The sequence below is a fragment of the Bidens hawaiensis genome, unplaced genomic scaffold (assembly GCF_021521415.1).
Source record: "Bidens hawaiensis isolate Kalapana, Puna unplaced genomic scaffold, B.hawaiensis_p1.1 tig00015249_1, whole genome shotgun sequence".
In the NCBI taxonomy this organism is placed as follows: domain Eukaryota; kingdom Viridiplantae; phylum Streptophyta; class Magnoliopsida; order Asterales; family Asteraceae; genus Bidens; species Bidens hawaiensis.
In genome coordinates, this window is record NW_027492358.1 from 524,107 (window position 1) to 530,508 (window position 6,402).

The following is a 6,402-nucleotide window of genomic DNA, read 5'->3' on the forward strand; positions in this document are numbered from 1 at the left end:
ATATAAATAGATAATACAAACACTGCGCGCAACATGTGCTTAACTGGGGTTTAACATAGGGTGTAATCAGATTGTGATCAAGCCTTAGATCATAGCTCATAGTTCAATCCGTGCTCCCAATTGAGCACAAAAACGAGAAATCATACGTGCATGTGTAACAAAACAAGAAAACCGTAAACGATAGGTCTCCCGTGTTCATCTAATGGATCCATGAAAACTTCGGAATAGGCCGTCAAAGCGGTTAATGAGTCACACATACAAATAAACAGCCAAGTAAACGTCCATAACACATGGGGTTTTGCGCACATAAAGTTCATAAACAAGTTTAAGACTCCAGTTGTACGAACACATGAACATCCCAAAACGTTAAAAATAAAAGGGGATTAGGTACGAGATTACTCACTTGTAAACGGCGCGAAGAAAGATAATGCAAGAACCAACTTTTAAACAAGCACAAGTTAACCTATAAATAAGAGGTTATTGGGTTAACGGTTGGTTTTTATGTCTTAAGTATCGATTTCTGTTAGTTAAACAAATTAAAACAAAATATATATATTTATATTTACCGAGATTCTGGGCAGAACAGAAGAGAAGACGGAGGCAAAGAGAGGAGCTGAGGATCTTCGGCAGAGAGCAAAGGGAGAGAGGTTTGGGGAGTGTTTAAGTGTAGTGTGTGTAGTGTTAACAAACAAGAAAAATAGTTTAATTTATAGGAAAACCCTAGGGAACACAATCCCTAAAAAAAAGGGAAAAAGATCTTATCAAATCAAGCAAAAGATATTAAAAAACATAAGAAAACAAAAGCAAAAGATATCAAAAGATATGCCGGCAGCTGCAGGGGATGGGGAAAAGCTGACAGGTTACAGGTCAAAGCATGGGAGGTGTCAGATAAAACACTGTTCAAGACATGCAAAAGAAGATTTCAAAAGATTATGTCAGTCACTTTTTCTGTCAACCAATAGGATTGGTGCGCATGCTGCGCCGAAAGTGGCTTTTCGGACAGATGTCGGAACTGACCTAAAGTGCTCAAACAAAAGATAAGATATCTCAAAAGAATACAGGCTGACCTAAACAGAAGAAAAGACTTAAGGTCTAGCGCGAGAAGATTCGAGCGCACGCGCGAGGGCGAAGGCAGACAGAGCAAACCTTAGCGCGCCGCGGGAAGAACTTAAATCCTTAGCGCGTCGCGGGAAGAACTACAAATCCTTAGCGCGCTGCGAGAAGAACTACAATTCTTAGCGCGTCGCGGGAAGAACTACCATTCTTAGCGCGCTGCGAGAAGAACTACCATTCTTAGCGCGCTGCGAGAAGAACTACAATTCTTAGCGCGCTGCGAGAAGAACTACAATTCTTAGCGCGTATCGCAGGAACAGCCGGTCTTCACGCAGGCTTCCTTGTAAGGAGTCTGGCGCGTGGAGCTGCGCAGACATCCTTAGGCGGGAAGAACCAAAGGACAAGCAAAGAGTTAAGAGAAAAAGGGGTTCCAGGCTCAAGGGTTTAAAGCAAAGGGGCGGGACGGCGACAAGAGAGAGAAAGAGGCGGGACGGCGACAAGAGAGAAAAGGGAGGCGGGAAGGAATTATTATTATTAGTAAGTAATATAAAAATATATATATAATTTATTAAATGTTAAATTTACAAAGATTAATAATCAAATTTTAAATCATAAAAAGAATCGGATTCGAAAACGGGTACCTGGGTCGGGTCGGATTGGGCAGATGTCACAGTCTCCCCTACTTTAAGAAATTTCGTCCCGAAATTTATCTCGAAGTAGGTTGCGCAGAGAAAAGGTGCGGGTACTTGATCTTCATCTGATCTTCCCTTTCCCAAGTGAACTCGGCTCCGCGCTTGGACTGCCAACGAACTTTAACAATAGGGATGCGACTGCGCTTGGTTTGCTTTACCTCGCGATCCATAATCTCAACAGGCTTCTCAACGAAATGCATAGACTCATCAACTTGAACTTCATCAAGTGGTATGTGGAGGTTCTCGTCAGCTAAACATTTCTTGAGATTGGATACATGGAAAGTTGGATGCACATTGCTGAGCGCGGGCGGTAGGTCAAGCTTGTAGGCAACTTTTCCCACCCTCGCAAGAATCTTGAACGGACCAACATAACGAGGTGCAAGCTTACCTTTCTTTCCAAAGCGGACAACACCCTTCCAGGGCGACACTTTGAGGAGAACAAGATCACCAACTAGAAATTCGAGAGGCTTCCGCCTGCGATCTGCGTAACTCTTCTGTCGGCTTCTGGCAGTCAGCAGATGATCACGGATCTTGGCGATTTTATCGGTTGTCTCTTGAACTAGTTCGGGTCCTGTGATTTGAACTTCACCCACTTCGTTCCAACAAATCGGTGAACGGCACTTTCGACCGTAAAGTGCTTCAAATGGGGCCATACCGATGCTGGAATGATAGCTGTTATTATAAGAGAACTCGATCAGAGGTAGGTGTGAATCCCAATTACCTCCAAAATCAAGAACACAAGATCGAAGCATATCCTCAAGGGTTTGAATGGTTCGCTCAGACTGTCCGTCAGTCTGAGGATGATATGCAGTACTCATGTCCAAACGAGTTCCTAACGCAGATTGGAGAGATTTCCAAAAGCGAGATATAAAACGGCCATCGCGATCGGATATGATGCTCAAGGGAGTACCATGACGGCAGACAATTTCCTTGACATAAAGATGCGCAAGTTGTTCGACACGGTAGGTTTCACGAATGGGCAGAAAGTGGGCAGACTTGGTCAATCGATCCACTATTACCCAAATGCTATCATGCTTGCTTGCGGTCAAGGGTAACTTGGTGATAAAGTCCATTGCTATACTTTCCCATTTCCACGTAGGAATTTCAGGTTGTTCGAGCAAACCAGATGGGCGTTGATGTTCAGCTTTTACCTTAGAACAAGTTAGGCATTTAGCTACGAACACAGCAATATCCTTTTTCATACCAGGCCACCAATAAGAAAGGCGCAAATCTTTGTACATTTTGTCAGCACCAGGATGAACGGAATACCGAGTTTTGTGCGCTTCACTCAGTATGACAGAGCGAAGATTCTCATCATTGGGGATCCAGATGCGATTGAGATAACAGAGAATTCCATTCCGGTTAGGGACTAGATGAGCTTCTGCACCACACGCTAACTCGGCGCGTAGGTTGCCTTTGCTGATCGATGCGCGCTGCGCGTCGCGAATGCGGGATTCAAGATTGCTTTGGATCGGCGCGAAGCGAAGCTGCGTGCGCGGCATGATACAGTTAAGTTGGCTGGGTTTTCGGCTGAGCGCATCAGCTACCACATTAGCCTTTCCAGGGTGATACCGGATCTCACAATCGTAATCGCTGATGAGTTCGTTCCATCGGCGTTGTCTCATGTTAAGTTCCTTTTGATCAAAAATGTGCTGAAGGCTTTTATGGTCGGTGTAAATGATGCACTTAGTCCCATAGAGGTAGTGTCTCCAGATTTTTAAGGCAAATACAACTGCACCAAGTTCGAGGTCGTGAGTCGTATAATTCTTTTCATGAATTTTAAGTTGCCTAGACGCGTAAGCGATAACCTTGCCTCGTTGCATAAGTACACAACCGAGACCTTGGTTGGAGGCATCGCAATAAACGACAAAGTCGTCAGTACCCTCAGGTAACGCTAGAACAGGAGCTTCGCACAACAATTGCTTGAGCGTTTGAAAAGCTTCTTCTTGCTTAGAGCCCCAAATATACGGTTTGCCTTTGTGCGTTAAAGCTGTTAAAGGCAAGGCGATTTTTGAGAAGTTCGAAATGAATCGCCGGTAGTAACCAGCTAAGCCCAAAAAGGAACGGATTTCGGTAGGAGTGGACGGCGTAATCCAGTTCTTGATTGCTTCAATTTTGGATGGATCGACATGAATACCCATCTTGTTTACAACATGACCAAGAAACTGTACTTCATCCGACCAGAATTCACACTTGGAGAGTTTGGCATAAAGTTGTTCGGTTCGAAGCTTTTGCAACACCAACCGAAGATGTTGCTCATGCTTGGCCTTGGTTTTGGAATACACCAGAACGTCATCGATAAACACGATCACGAATCGGTCCAAGAAAGATCTACACACCCGGTTCATTAGATCCATGAAAACAGCGGGTGCGTTGGTTAAACCGAAGGGCATGACCAAGAATTCAAAATGACCGTAGCGGGTTCGAAAAGCAGTCTTGGGAATATCCTCTTCGCGGATACGCAACTGGTGATAGCCAGAACGGAGATCGATTGGAGAAACAAGAGGCACCTTGGAGTTGGTCAAAGAGGTCGTCAATACGCGGTAAGGGATACCGGTTCTTAATGGTGAGCTTGTTCAGCTCGCGGTAATCGATACACATGCGAAACGAACCGTCTTTCTTTTTAACGAACAACACCGGAGCACCCCATGGCGAAGAGCTAGGGCGAATGAATCCTTTATCGGTCAATTCTTGAAGTTGACTTGCTAATTCTTGCATTTCAGCGGGTGCAAGTCGATAAGGAGATTTGGCTACGGGAGATGCACCAGGGACAAGATCAACACGAAACTCGACTTCCCGAGCGGGAGGTAAACCAGAAAGATCATCGGGAAAGACTTCAGGAAAGTCACGCACGATGGGGATTTCAGAAAGTTTCTTCTTTCCTTCATCGGGTTTGACCACATTAGCTAAGAATGCGACACATTTCTTCCGCAAAAGTCTTCGGGCTTCAGAGCATGACATAAGTTTAAGACCGTTAGATGGTTTCTCGCCGTAGATATGAAGATTTTCACCATTTTCCCGAGGAATGCGAATCAACTTCTTGGCGCAGATTACTTCGGCGCGATTTTGCGAGAGCCAGTCCATTCCAATAATCACATCAAAACTTCCAAGAGGCATGGGAATGAGGTCGATTAGAAAATCATGTTCATTAAGGTTAAGCGTGCAATCTTTGATCACGGAGTTTATTAAAATAGTTTCACCATTAGCCAATTCAACTGAAAAGTTTTCGTTTAAGTTTACTCGCGGTCGCGCAAGTCTTTGTTCAAATGCGCGAGAAATAAAACTTCTATCGGCGCCAGTATCAAAAAGTATGGATGCATATTGTTCGTTAAGTAAAAATGTACCATTAACCACGTCATTATTCGCTTGCGCTTGGTGCGCGGTTATATTAAAAGCTCGGCCGCGCGTCACTTGGTTTGAAATTTGGTTAACCGGATTAGCTTGCGTAATTTGTACTTGCAGTCTCGGGCACGCGTTCCGGAAATGACTGGGGTCACCGCAGTTATAGCACGACCTGGGTCGTGGATTAGGGTATGTTGGATGTGGGTTTAGCGGGTAAGTTGGTGGTGTTTGCGCGATTGGGTTGGCGGGAAGGACTCTACAGTTCTCAGCAGTGTGACCAGTACGGCCACATCGGTTACATTGTCGACACGGGACTTGAGTTGGATGGTGAAGTCTACAGGTTGGGCAAAAGGGTTGGTTTCCTGTGTAAGGTTTCTTAGTTGACGGGGTAGGGAGTGCGGGATTGGTTAAGGCGTAGTTATGGACTACAGGGGGTGTTGGGTAAGTTGACAGTGGGTTAGGAGCGTGTACTAGAGGTTGGTAGGCGGGTTGCTGGACAACGAGCGGGTTGGTAAGCGCATAGGTTTGATGATTGGGTCTGCGCTTACGCTTGAGGTTGTTACGGTTTGAGGGTTCTGGTTTGGTTTCTGTTGGTTCTGGGACAGTCTTGGTGAGTTTGGTCTTTTCGGCTCCCCGCAGGAACAGGGTTCCTGCCCTGACATGGTTGTCGCTGAGCACAGCGGCCAACTCGATGGCGTCAGAGAGGGTTGCTGGGTTCCTGGCCCATACAGAATCTTGAATTTCCATGGGGAGACCCCCAAGAAACTTCTCGATGGCTCGGCGGGAAGGGGTAACTAGGTGCGGGACAAGCAAACTTAGTTCGTGGAAGCGCGTAGCGTACTCGCGCGCTTCGCCACTGTACTGCTTCAAGTTCCAAAATTCCTCCTCAAGGCGCTTTATTTCGTTGGGAGGGCAGAATTCTCTAGTCAAAAGTTCCTTGAATTCCTCCCAGAGCATGCTAGAAGCAGCCTCTGCGCCACGCGCGTGAGCTACTCCATTCCACCAAGTAAGCGCCCTTGATTCCAGGACACTTGAGGCGTATAAGGTTCGTCGGTCTGGAGGGCATTGGGTATGGAGAAAGGTGTTCTCAATTTTCTCGAGCCATTGGAGCATTACGGTGGCTCCTTCAAGCCCTGTGAATTTCGGAGGGTTACCCGCATTAAAGGATTTAATATTGTATCCGGAGGGGTTGGTATTATTTTGGTTTAAGGCTTGGGCTATTGCGGCGGCCATTTCCTGGGAACGTTGCTGCCTACGTCTGCGCGAGGCTTCTCTCCTCTGATGACGGCGAGATAGCGGAGGCATTCTATAAAAG